General features: G+C 44.3%; 1 long non-coding RNA gene across 1 annotated transcript; it reads right to left on the reverse strand.

The window, feature by feature from the left end:
- Positions 1-2,561: 2,561 nt before the first annotated feature.
- On the reverse strand, positions 2,562-6,545 carry LOC128321916 (uncharacterized). Its single transcript, XR_008305523.1, has 2 exons — positions 6,460-6,545; positions 2,562-2,798 (listed from the first exon to the last, which is right to left on the reverse strand). It is a non-coding gene; the product is annotated as an uncharacterized LOC128321916 (long non-coding RNA).
- Positions 6,546-14,485: the final 7,940 nt, after the last annotated feature.

Here is a 14,485-nt window from a genome sequence, read left to right on the forward strand (position 1 = left end):
CTCACAGAGGCCATTTGAGCATGTGCGCCGCAGCTTCCAAAATGGCTGCTGCACCGATCTTTACAGGCCCAAATGGGCCAGAAATCAGCCTGGGATGGGCTGTGGGCGTGAGATAGGAGGCTGGTGGGGGGAGGGGGAACCTTTGCAGACCCCTCTGCAACCTTTAGAAGCCCGCTGAAGGTGCTACAGGCAAAGGGGGGGGAAATTAATTTTAAAAAAATTGCTAACTGAGGCAGGGAGTTCGGTTCCATCTGGCCAGACTGGGGGGCGGGGTGGGAGTGATGGTTCTATCTCGAACCCCTGAACCAAAACCCCAGACTCTGAACCCCCTGAACCAGTTCACACATCCCTACCAAATGCCTCTGGAAAGCCCACTGACAAGAGTTGAGGGCATGCCCTCTCTCCTGCTGTTGTCCCCCTGCAACTGGTATTTAAAGGCATCTTGTCTCTTAGGCTGGAGATGGAGGAGATAGGTGCTTGCTTTAAGCTTTAAGCTCTCTCTCTCTCTCTCTCTCTCTCTCTCTCACACACACACACACACACACACACACACACCTGGTTCTTTTATATGCTTTTATGGATTTCTATCCACCTGGTTAGCCACCTAATGGCACACTCCTGTATCAGGCAGCAGCGATATAGGAATGTGCTGAAAGGCATCATCTCATACTGCTCAGGAGAAAGCAATGGTAAACCACTCCTGTATTCTACCAGAAAAACCACAAGGCTTTGTGGTCTCCAGGAGTCAACACCGACTCAACAGCACAACCTTTCCTTTCTTATCCACCTGGAGCCTCAAGATTCAGGTGTTTTAAACATATTTTTAAAAGAGTGTTAGCTAGATTGCAACCTTGGAATATAGTTTCCCAGACAGCTGTCAAGAAAATGTTATTTAGCAATAAAAACCTTAATCATTCGGGATCTAGATACATAAGGGATCATGGTTATTTGCACCAACTGTCCCTATTTACCAGGGTCAGTGCCTATTTTCTGGAATCTGATCCATTTTGTCCCTATTTTTGCTTCTTCAAGATACTTTTTTGTGTATTTATTTATTTATTTATTTATTTATTTGTTTATCATATTTTTATACCTCCTGATATGTACATCTCTAGGCAGTTGAGTTACTACAGTTATTAGACTGAGTTACTAGAATTGTCATTCTTCAGGATTCATCTCCCTCCCCAGTGTCTCCAGAAATTAAATCTTCAAGACAGTGGGTGGCTGCATCATGTTGATAGTGCACCTGCATGCAAATGAGTGCACAGCATTAAGGTACTAGCATATGCAGTACACGGCACAGAATGGGTGGAATCCAGAATCCAGTCTTCAGCGGTGTGTATTAGTGAGTGGGGACCTTGGGCAGTAATCCTGTTATGAGAAGTAGTTGTTACAAGTGTATCCTAGTTTTTATCTACAAAATGTTGGAGGATATGGGCTTGGCTCATCTGCTTCGATAATCTGGAATAAACTTTCTGTATGCGCTTTATAATTTCCATTTGTGGCATGCTTGTCATCAGAACTGGATATCCTGCCTGTCAGTTACACATTCACAGAAATGTCCCGGATTTCATTGTTAGATGGAATGCATTGTTTCTCCTATGCCCTGTTCTGAATGATCTTGCAAATAAATCATAGTTTATCAACATTAGGACCACGTTGCCTAACCCAATAGCCCTTTTCAAATGTTTGGAAGCCTTGTACAATGGATGAGTGGATAGAGATCACACTTGCTGTCCCCATGCCCAACCTCCACATATACTTTGGTCCTGTGATCACACAGCCTATACAGTATACTTGTACAAGTTGCCATGTGTAGGCAGTGCTGTATACACAATCTGGAACTGTCCCTAATTGCATTAGAGAGCAGGCAAAACAAACAAACAAGAGGGCAGCACCACAAACCAGGGAGTGGGGTGGGGGACCCAAACTAGAATTCTCTGGATACAGGAGACTATTAAAAAAAAATTAAAATGGTCTAGCAGTCCCAATCAGTGTTCCCGCTAACAGGGATTCCCAGAAGTTGTTGACTACAACTCCCATAATTCCCAAACAAAAGCCATTGCAGCTGGGGATTCTGGGAGTTGTAGTCAACAGTATCTGCAAATCCCTGTTAGAGGGAACACTGGTCCCAGTGCATTTCAAGATCCAGCTTTTTCCTGAAGGAGGTAAGGCAAAAAGTGCCGTCAGAAGTAACATTCCTGAAGGAATGGAGACCTCCTGCAAGGAACTTTATTGTGGCCCTTCCCGAAGTTGAAAGACAGAATCACTTGCCTCAAAGGAAATATTCTCCCTGTGCAAAACCTCAGTGATGACACATGAGTTTGAGAGAACAAAAGCCCTGCAGTTCTTAGAATATTTTAAAGGTTCTTAGAACGTGAAGATGCCAGTGATCATGCCTTGCCATTAAGAAAAATGAGCCATGCCACCAACTGCCAACAGTAACAAAAGCCTGCTCTACTCACTGATTATAAGAAGCCTTAGCAAATCATGGTAACGAGTTTCTGGATACATGGCATGTCTCTGCTCAATGAGGACAACAATATGATTCCACCATTCAGAAATTTGAGAAAGATGCATTTCAGATTTGTCCTTTAAATCTGATAACAAGTTGGGAGATGTTCATGAGTCATGTCTGTCCAGGTTTCCAAACTAATGCCAGAGAGAGATGTGTTCAGCCAAACAGAGCAACATCGATGTGATTGATGAAGCCTTTTGTTGCTTCCAAGTTGAACTATTGTAACTTCTATTCTGGGGACCGGCTGATTGTACTATTCAGAATCTGCAGCTTTCTTTAGCTGTTGAAAACAGAAATATTTAACAAAAAAACTAACTTGCTCTCATCCTTCACCCCCCCACACACACTTTTAAGCCCTGAATTTATCCTGTATAAAAACCTGATACCTGTAAATTAGCATTAGTAACACCATTTTAGATTCCTGCTTTCAGCAGGAGCTTCTCAACCATTTTCTAAGTTGTTTGCCAGCATGTAAAAGACCATTTGGTCAGCATTTATCTAGTTTCTCACTCCCTCCTCTTTTTACAACCTTGGAAACTTGCAACAAATTGCCAAGTGAGGCACCTTCCTGCCATATTCAGTGTCCAGATGGTGGGAATGAATTCGGATAAGGGTTAGCTCAGTAGGGAACTAACAATTTAAGTCTTTAACAAAGGAGGGTTGTATTCTTCAAAGCACTAATATGATGACGTATTGTGGACTGCCTGTCAATTCTGTTGTTATTGCTTCATGTGCTAAAATTGTATCCATTTTTATATAAGCCAGGGAAGTCTCCATTTTGTACTGCCTTGCTTTGTGAACCCAATTCCCAGGATGGTCTTGCTATTTTACTCTGCAGAGATAAGAATTTTAAACGGTCTCTGCTGGTGGGTTCAATTGGCTAAAGCGCACCAGGCTAAACCCCAGCTTTACAGTTATCAAACCCACAATCATTTGAATGTATAAATGCTTGTTTATGTTCAAGGCATTTGCCTTAGACAAGGACATTTCCCATGCAACCATGGCTGTTCTTCTGCAAAACAAGCCCTTGTTTCCATATTAATCCTTGATATTATGATTTTACACATTATAGTAAATATGTTAAGTTAAATGTTGTTGTTATTAAAGACCTTAATATAATTTACAACTCATATATTATTATGGTGAGATGTTTTACATAGGCTCTGAGTGTGTACATATGCATACACACATTTACAAACTTTATCTATAGTTATATACTGTTATATACATATATATATATATATATATATATATATATATATATATATATATACTTATATACTGTTATATACTTATATAGTTATATACTGTCCATGTATCTCAGCTCAAAATGGTGGCAAACCCAGCTTAAGTGTCATGGAACTTTGGAAAAAGTTTGATAGCTCAGGTAGAGCCCTTTGTATGTATGTGATTTTTTCCCCCATTTAAAAACTGACAAGAATTCTGATGATGAAAGATTTTCCATTGGTGGAGAGTTGTCTCACATATGGTACAAGTCGACAGTGTAGCTAACAATTGCATGGGGACACATTCTCCCATTAGTGACTTGCTAAGTCAGTGTGAATGTGTGGGTAATGTCGCATTGAGTCAGAGAATCAGGCCTGGGGATTTGGCTGTGGGTCAACAGTATGATATGATACGATATGGCAAATACAATACAACGAATGGTAGAGCATATGCTTTGCTTATAGAAGGTCCAAGGTTCAATCTGTGATATTTCTGAGTATGACAGGGAAAGCCCTTGCCTGAAAGCCTAGAGAGCTGTTGCCAGTCAGCAGAGATATTACTGACCTAAGTGGACCCATGGTTTCACCCAGTATAAGGAAGCTTTTTATGTACCAGAGAGAATAAGATTCAGCTATCCACTTTGGTTCAAAGTATACACATTTGCAGCCACAATCACAAATAAAGTGGAGTGGGTGGTCTTATTTTTAGAACAAAAGAGTGTATGCCTGTGAGGAAAACTGAACCCTCCCCACATCTGTGGGGCTGCTCCCCTATATCCTTTCTCTCCTGCCCCAGACCATTTCTCCCAGCTGGGCTGGGCTCTCTTCCAGTATTGGAGCCCAACTGAAGGAAAGGTGACTTTGGGAGGGAGGCTGCAATTCATTTGTCTCTTTCATTCTAAATATTGGACACACACACACACACACACACACACACACACACACACACACACACCTTTTATATATGATTGGAGTGGGAGGCCCAGGTTTAAACCAACAGGTCTGCTGCCATCACATGGCATGGTCTCCATTTGCTCCTCAATGGAGACTTTAATCTGATATGAGTCTCCTTGCTACAAAACCTTGGATGAGTCACACTCTACCAGCCTAAAGCATTTCACAGGGTTGCTGGAGACAGGAACAATGGATGCTGAGATGGCATTGCACTTCATGGCGGAAAGGAGAAATAAAAGTGAAATAAATTAAAAGGAATAGTATGAAGTCTCAACTAGCTACATTTACTAAACCTCTTGGATATGTGAAATATGAGCTACAGGGGTGTAGCTGTGGTGTTTTTGGTTAACCCCTTCCTTGATCCAGGCCAGCTTTTGATGGGGCTTTAGTTACTTGTATTCCTGTCCTGGAGTAGAGGCAGGGTTAACAAAAAGCCAACAGCAAGAGCACTGAAAAGCAGTCTGTATTTGCCTCTCTGGACATAACCTCTATTACATTCAACTATTAATATTCTTGATTCCATTCCACTGCCTTGTCCTTGCATACCCCAGGTCTTTCCCTGGGATTCTACACTAGCTGCAATGAATGGGGAGAGGGATGCCAAATGTCCCTGAGGGAGAGGGGCCTCACCAGCTGAGTGAGCTTGCTCTTTGTTCTCCCCTCACACCCCTATGAAAAAGAAGGGGGGGTGAGAGGGTCGAGGCCAATCTTCATTTTTTTGTCCCACGGCCCACTTCAACTGTGCGGCACCCCTGACAAGCTAAGTAAGAATGTGCAATGTATTTGGTAACAGCTGTGTCAGCTCAGCTGCACTCCTGTGCTGTACTCAGAGCCTATGTAAAACATCTCATCATCATCATGGAGTATCCTTCACCTCTCTAATCAGCCAATTGGTTTTTCTTAATAATCACCATGTATCAACTGAGCGAATGAAGGAATTACTGTCATCAATGTCTCAGTCAGCAACCATGTCCTTAAAATATATCAATCTTCCTGCAAGGTTTATCGCTGACCATATAATAGCTGCACATCTGCCTGCTTCAGAAGAAGTATGTCTGGCCATATAAAAAATTTAAAAAACAAGGCACTATATATCATCATGCTATTACATGAGTGGCTGTAAAATATTGATGGCACTTCAGTTTATATAACAAAACAAGACCCGTTGATTCTGGGCAAATTAAAAATGGTTGCTAAGTGACAGTATCACTGTATAACTGGTGCATTTGGGAGCATGCAAAGAGAAATATCTTCTGCTGGTGGGGAGGGGAAGAGCTATGACAAGCCCAGATTCATCATGATGCAGTGTTCCATTTTGGGTGACAGATTCAGGCAACTTTGAAGGGCAGTTGTCACAAAGACTTAGTAATGAACTGCATTAAGTAGCTAGCCTGTGTACTTAATTTTGCGTTAAGCAAAATCCTCCGTTCAGTTTGTGCCTGCAGGAGCTACCAGACTGTTTCATTATTAAGGTGTTGTCAGGATTCAAACCTCCAGTGGGTCTCAAGCTAACCTGAGGGAGGTGAAGCAATGATTCACAGCCTGTGCACATCCACTCAGCTCTGGCCAAAGGAGAGTACTGCAGGGAAATCAGCCACGCTTTCAAAGAAGACCCACTGCACTGCAGGCTAGAGCAGGTCTGGTCATGTTCCCTATATAGGCTTCTGGGTCATGCCTCCTTCCAATCTGAAACTAGAAGGTTCTGTTCTTCTACAGGTAGATCTAGATTTCTAGATCACTTCTAGATCTAGACCAACTCACCAGCAGCCAAGGTCTGACAGGGCAGGTACTTTCCTGTTCCTGCTGCTACTACTTTCTGTTAGGGGTGTGCATGGCTTTTGTGTTCTGAGTTCTGAATGGAATGCAAAACAGTCTGATTGTTACAACCAGAACACTGGGACAACCTAGTGTTTCAATGGAACAAGCTCATTCAGTTCAGAATATTCCAAGTGTTCCCACTTAAAAATAAATTAAGATAGTGAGTGCGTTGAGAGGCACCTTTAGCATTAAATTAATCCAAGCGCTTACAGGTACCTTTAACATTAAAGTAATCAAAGCTCTTCTCTTACCGGCAGTAATGTGCCAGGCTGCCACTGCAAGCTGCTGCTGCCATAGTGCTCCAGTCAGCACCCCACATGGCAGTGGCACATCTCTGGAGGTCATCTCTGGAGGTGCATGCTTGGAGGCCATTTGCATGGTCAGAAACACATGCTGCGCTGGCCATGCAAATGGCCTCCACTCATGTGTGGAGAGCAGCTGAACTCTGGACATGCTCCATCACCACTGCATGGGATGCCAGCCAGAGTGCCGGCTTGCAGTTCTGGCCCAGCCCAGCGGCATAACCACTGGTAAGAGAAGAGCTTCAATTACTTTAATGTTAAAGGTACCTGTAAGTGCTTGGATTAATTTAATGCTAAAGGTACCTCTCACCAACCCCCAGCTCCCCCCTCACTATCTGAATTTTTTTATATTAAAAAAAGCTAGAACACTCAGAACATTCCAAACAGAACAATCTTATTTCATTCTGAGCTTGGAACAGGACCCTCTTTATAGGGGTGTTCTGTTCCAAGCTCGGAACACTCAAAACGGCCCATTCTTAGTCATAATGTTCCAAGTTCGGAACATTCTGCATATCCCTACTTTCTGTTACTACATGCTCTTTCCTAACACAAAGACACATTGTGAGTCATCCAAAGGCCATATTCTCATATAACAGGAAGCCGGAAATAAACCGGACTCATGGCTTCAACTTGAAATGGTGAATTGCATTGCAGATGTGCATCCAAACATGGTCTGGCAACCTCTGGTTTCAGGGCAGGGGAGCCCCTCCCTCTTCCTGGTCTGCCAAAGTGGCATCCCAGCAAGCTGTGTCACGCTCACATTATCAGACTGTATCCAAGGCATCAGCACATCACTAGAATGGCTCACATTGGCCACAGTCTTAAAGAGGGCATGCTGAGAGTGATTGTGCCTTTTCAGAATGGTCCACGCACCTTTGGCATGAAAAGGGCATTTAAATCTCTTTAAATGCCATGCTATGCCACGCTTCTTCTGACTGCGATTGCACCACTACCATCCTAAGGGCCTTGAAACAATATTGTCTCACACATGCATGATTTTAGGGAGGGACACCTTGGGGGACACTATTTCCCAGTTACTCAGGAAAGGGAAGGGAACATAATGACTTCCTAGGAGGGGATATGTATATGAGGGAAGGCAAAGGATCCTGGCGGGGACGGGCCCACTGTGACCACAGATGTTCTTGCAAAGGTTCATCCCGGCAAAGCAGTCCATGTAGAACAAACCACACTCCTGCCCTCCTGGAGGCTTGCTGCCAGCAAATAGCACTCTCATGAGAGGGCCAGTCTACTGGGGAGGACCTTGAGGTCAAACACCCATGGTCTCCTATCGCACTGTCCGCTCATGAGTTGAGCAAACCCAGCAAAGGGTTTGCTCAACCCACTCTTTCTGGTTAACAATAGAACTTTTGCACTGCAACCCTCCCCTCCCCTGTGAAGCCATGCATGGACCCAAAGGAGATTTTGATGCTCCATGTGTCAGAACCTTGTCGCATGTGTTGAAGGGAAAACCCAGATGCGGTTCTTTACTCTCACTCAAAATTCCCAGGTTCAGGCCAGCATTGCACTATATGTAGATCTGCCACCATGGGGAATTGTAGAAGAGGGGAGCCCCAGTTTCCACTGACCCCAGGAGAGTGGGGTCGCCATTTCAGGGCACAAGCAAGGATGTATATGTCCAAATGGGTGGATGGGCTGGGAAAAGGCATGTTTTGACAGCTTCTTGGTGGCAGTCACCAAGACAGGGAGAGCTTTGAGTGGGGTACCTGTCTGCACTGCTAGCTTGTACAGAGCAACATGGCTGGGCAGCATCTGCCATCTGGCCCCCATGGCCTGACACTGAGAAAGTGGTTCGTGGGAGAAGGGGAATTTTCATCGCACATCATTAGCTATTCTGCTCGACACCCCTGTCCCCACAGATAGATCTTCTCATGAGTTGTGAGGGGTTATCCCCATGACCTTACACTCTCATGATTCAGCGGTCCACTAAGGGTCAGCATCTGACTTTGCCATACATGTAGAAATGTTCCTTTCACTGGGCAACGCTGATCCTGCTGCCTGACCCTTCTCATGAGTAAGTCTAGGGACTGCACAGGTACCCCCGAGAGGAAGGCACTGGGGCCCCCTTCCTCAACATCATTGTACAAAAATTAGATCTTGGCCATTTGAGAATCCCTGGTTGGGGCTGCCTTTTAAATCCAACCCGGGTATCCTTGCCCTGCCATATGTCCCTGTCCCTGTGCCCTAATGGGGCGCCCTATTTATGTTGCCACCTAGAGTCCTTGTGCTTGTGAACATACATCATTGTTGCTTCATTTGTGGGGAGCAAAGCACTTACTGCTTGTTCTGTCATCTGGTCCCCTTTCCCTCCTGCTTGCCAGGAGGGGGGATCAAAGGACGGAGTGGGAAGAGGGAATGCCTCTGCGTGACTTTGCTGTTTGACAGGCTGACAAGCTAGAGCTGGGATGTGACGGTATCCCTGTTGCCGGGCAACTGCTTTGTTGGATCAGAGACAGGAGTGAGGTGAGTGTTCAGAAAGGCAGCCAGCAAGAAGCGCTTCAGGCATGAAGCGGGCACGACCCAGGTGGGTATGAGACACTATCTCTATGATTACAGTTCCAGAAACTGAATGGAACTATTGATTGTGCCATCCACATTTGGACATAATGCTGTGGCAGCCAAACTTCAGGTTTCAGATTCGGACCTTGTTGCAAATTGAAGGTTTAAATTGGAGTTTGGCAAGGCAAACCACAGGTTGCTTACAGCTCAAAACAATGTAACACAAATGTGGATGTAACGGAATTCCAACCTCTGTCCCATTTAACTCCAGTTTCATGTTACGTCCGAATATGGCAGTGTCTCTTTCTACTATGCCAAGCCTGGGCCAGGGTTATGGGATAGATCCTCTGGACCTTTGGGATGAGTTGCTTCTTACTGTCCATTGTTATAGTAAAACATAAATGGCAGATTTAAAAATAACCCACCATCTTAATCCCTTTTGTTACCTTCCTTTAATTTGTTTGTTTATATCCTCCATCCTTCCCGGGTGGTATGCATGCTCCCCTCCCCTCCCATTTTTATTTTCATAACAACATGCAAGGTAGGCTGGGATGAAAGCGGGTCTTTAAACCTAGATTTCCTCAGTCCTAGTCCAACACTCTTTTGTAAAAAGTTTTTTATTGAAGTCAACATAAATACCTATCCCCCCTCCAAAGAACTGAAAAACCCCAACAACTATACTAAACAAACATAGAACATAACAACCAACCTTTACAGCTAAGTAAAATACACTGTGATTATGCATTTATCTTCTTTGAATCCTTCCATAATAATGTTCCACTATTCCATTACACTATAGTCCAATTCAGATATTATGCTGATTTTAGGTTGTTTTACCCTGTGGATTTTTAAATTGTTTTTTATTTTATGAAAGTGTTTTACTTGTTTTATTCTTATTGTAACCTGGATTATGTACACCATATATATATATATATATATATATATATATATATATATATATATATATATATATATATTCAGTATATAAATATAATAGACAGATGCTGTACAAGTGTACAGATGTCTATACACTAGTACATGCATTTGTGTGAATGACTGTACCTGTGTTCATTTTAAAAATGAACCTGAATACAGGCCCTTCAGTACAGATAAGAAGTGTACTTCTGTACCTGCATTCAACATAACATGTGAATGACTGCACCTGTACAGATCTTTACCTGTATACACTATACACTCATTTTGCAAGTGCTGAACATAATGAGGGCGATTCTCACGACCAACAAAAATCGGGCTAGGAGAGCCTAGCCCGATTTTTGTTGGTCGTAAGAACCACTGGGCTCACAGCTGAGCCTGGTGGTTCTTGAGTGGGTAACCCGCTTGAGAACCCCTGCTAAAAAGCAGGTTTGCGGAGCAAGCGCTCCAGCAAACCTGCTTTTTAGGCTCGTGAGTAGCAGCTTCGCGCCACACCTACTCATGAGTAGACCCCCGGCCGGGAGGTGAAAAGCTGCCTCCCGGCTCGAGGGTCTCCCGCGCGGCCACTGTTCCCCCCACCCCCCGCCGGCTCTATCTCAGAGCCAGCCATCGTGCGGGTGGCCGATCCGGCCGCCCAGGGCTCCCTGCCTGTTCACCAGTACAAACCAGGTCTCACTGATCGTGAGACCCGGTCCAATGTGTGAATGGGCCTTATATCGCATTAATGGCTTTGGTCACTCTAAAGTGGGAGAGCACAATTCTGGGGGAGCACAATTCTGTTGGTTCTGCTGGACCTCTCAGAGTCTGTCAGTGCCGTTTATGGCATTAAGGTCCAGTTGCAGTTGTCATCAGCTCATTTGGTGGCAACTTGGGACTGGGCCTTCTCTGTGGCTGCTCCAGGAGTTTGGAATGTGCTCCCTGGCAAAATAAGAGCATCCCCATCTCTGATTACTTTTAAACGGACTCTCAAGACACACCTGTTTATAACTGAAATTAGTTTTAAATGGTTTTCATCTCATGAAATTGTTTTAACATTTTTATTCTGTGAAATAGTTTTAATTGTTTTTACTCTGTTTTATATTCGTTGTGTTTTAAATTGTGAACACTGCCTAGAGATACACATATCAGGTGGTATATAAATATGATAGATAGATAGATAGATAGATAGATAGATAGATAGATAGATAGATAGATAACCATCGACCATGGCATTTTTCTGGAATGGCTTGTGGGGATAGAGCTGGGAGGCCCTATTTTATAGTGGTTCTGCTCCTTCCTACACAATCAGTTCCAAGAGCCACCTCTTAGCAGAGTCTTTTTTGACACCTTGGTCATTGGCCTATGTCATCCCACAGAGTTTTGTTCTGTCCCCTATGTTTTTAACAGCTACCTGAAATTGCTAGGGGAAATCATCTAAGGATCCATTGTTGGATGTCAGTCACTAACCTCAGATGACACCCAGCTTGATGTATCTGTGCCTCCCCTAGCTGGAGATGCCACTGATGTCTTAAACTAGGTGATGGCAAAGGGATGAATGAGGGCAAACAAACTGACATTAAACCCAAGCAAATGTTCTCTCTAATGTTTTTCATCTGTGTGTGGAATGAGTTTTGTTCTGAGCAGCAGTGTCAAGGCAGTGTGTATGCATGTGGATTGAGAGTGGGGTCTTCCTGATTCAACTTGAGTGGGATCTAAAATTAACTGAGCTGACATCAAAAAATGTGTGAGCACACACACATGTGCATGCCTTAAAGGGAACACTGAGCCTAACCTCTGCTCCAGGTGCCTACAGTGAAGGAGGCTTGGATGTCGCGCACTTGGGACAGGGCCTACTCTGTTGCTGCCCCCAGACTTTGGAATGCTCTCCCAGTGGCCATTCGCTCCTCGGACTCCATCACAGTTTTTAGAAAGCTTCTTAAATCTTGGCTTTTTACCCAGGCTTTTACATGACTGTTTCTATTGCTGCTTCTATGTGGTTTTACTCATTTATAGTTTTTATGCTTGTATTTTATAGTTTTTAAATTAGATTTGTTTTATATTTTTAGCTTAATATTTTAATTGTCATTTTTATTGTATGTTTTTAACTTTTGTAAACTGCCTTGGGGTTGTTTTTAATGAAAGGCGGTATATAAATTCAACAACAAACAAACAAACAAACAAACCCTGCCTGGGCTGCCCCAAACAGGGTTAGGCTGGTCATGAGAAGCACCCTTAACCCAGTTACCAGGAATCATGTGATTCCTCTGGCTTTGTTGTTACTAGCTATGCCTATTCTACCCAGCTCCCAGGAGCTCCCCTGTTTGCAGTTGCATCTCCAGGGTTGGAAATTGCACTTTGGATATGCTCCGGAGCTGCACTGCAATGTGAGCTCTCAGTTTATGGTACAGATGGGGACAGGTTGCTTAGTTGGCAGTGGGCTAGTCACCCCTAGATTTGGTTGCAAACAAAGCAAGATGAAACAGGGATCAGATCCACATACCCTCCCTATGTGGGGGCCCCAGCTAAGTAGACTCCAGAGTTAACTATATCAAGTTAACTTTCAAGGACACCCTGTACTTAGAGTGAACCAACTCACTCTCCAGCTTTCACAGGAGATAACACACACTAATGAGCAGATTATGCCTGCTGGAAGAAAGACAGATAAGGTGGCGAAATAACGATCTTCCCATTACCGAGGAGATGAGACAATGATGTAGACCTAGAGGTGTACCCATTTAAACTATTGATAGGATTATTGGAGAGCCCCTCCCAGCACAGATATCCTTCCATGTACCTGCATACTCTGATTTTCATCACAAACAGCCTCACTTGCAAAAGGCACCCCCCCATTGTCATACCCAGGAAAAATCATCAGTAACAATGCATTGTGTGCAGGTCCACCCGGACAATTCTAGACGACAATAGGAATGTGCCCCCAAGGCACATTTTGGGATATAAGTATCCCCTGTTCCATGACCCCATGTGCTCTCCCATGCTACACACTGGAGATTCCCAGGATCCCAGCAAGCAATCTTCGTGCTCCCTTGTGCCTCTCACTTGGGACTCCATCAGTCACTCCAGCCAGCAACTTTGGTGCTTTCTTGTATACTCCACTGTGTGCTATACTTGGGACTCCAACCAGCAACCTTCGTGCTCCCTCATATGCTATACTTGGGACCCCACTGAGCATTACATATGCTCTCTTGCAACCTACAAAGAGCAAGAAATCACTATTTGGATTGGTCCTTGTGCCAATCCTTTCAGCTTGCCTCACACCTATAGGAAGCTGGACCCACAGAGAAGCCATTCTTGTGGGCATCCCTCCTTACACTAATCCTTGCAACCCTCCTGCTCTCCACTTCATTTCCCCCCAAAGGACATGAATCTCCAGCTGTTCAAAGCCCCGCTGCCTAGAGACAGGTGAAGTATGGCAGTTGTCTGGCTCTCAGGACCCCCAATCTATAACTTATTTTCAAACTTTTCCTTTCCCCCCTTCTTAGCACCTTTCTCTTGCCCACCCGGAAAACTTACACAATTCTACATTAAGCTAAAATGCCTCATTGTAATTGGTTTATTTAGAAATGAACTTTATTGCTCTTTAAGTTAGAAATGCCTCATTGTAGTTAAATTACTTAGTAATATATTTTTATTGATCTATTCACACCATTCTCTTGCAGTATCCCCCTAATTTCAAATAAATCCTGCTTTTAATTTTGAAACTATATCCTTGTCTCAAATCCAGTCATTTCCTGAGTCCAAACGTTTGCACACATTAAAACTGGTGGAGTTGACCCCTTTAACAGCTAATTCGCCACACAAGCCCAAACACTGGGGTTGCCGACCAATCACCCCTGGATCAGCATGCAGCCTGAGGAGTCACAGAGATGGGTGCGTAGAGTGCGCGTCTGGGGCGGGGGGGGGTGGAAATCCCCCTCAGACGTATGCTGCATGTTGGATTGAGGGATGCCTGGAGGCTGAAACAACAAGTTCCGGCCCCAGATCCCTCCCTCCGTGCTTCACGGAGCAGGGCGTCTGTGTTGGCGTGCGGGACCTGCACCAAAGCCAACCTGCTTGATCATCTGGGAGGAAGGTAAGTACAAAGCAGCCTTCCCCTCGCACCCTCCCTGCCTGCCCAGGGCAATCGTGATAATCACACCAGAGACTCTCACGGTCAGGAAAACCTCTGATCTGGGTCTGGATGAAGTTGCATACTCCTTAAATGAGCAGGTTCACAGCTT

This window comes from Hemicordylus capensis, chromosome 1 (assembly GCF_027244095.1).
Source record: "Hemicordylus capensis ecotype Gifberg chromosome 1, rHemCap1.1.pri, whole genome shotgun sequence".
Classification (NCBI taxonomy): Eukaryota; Metazoa; Chordata; class Lepidosauria; order Squamata; family Cordylidae; genus Hemicordylus; species Hemicordylus capensis.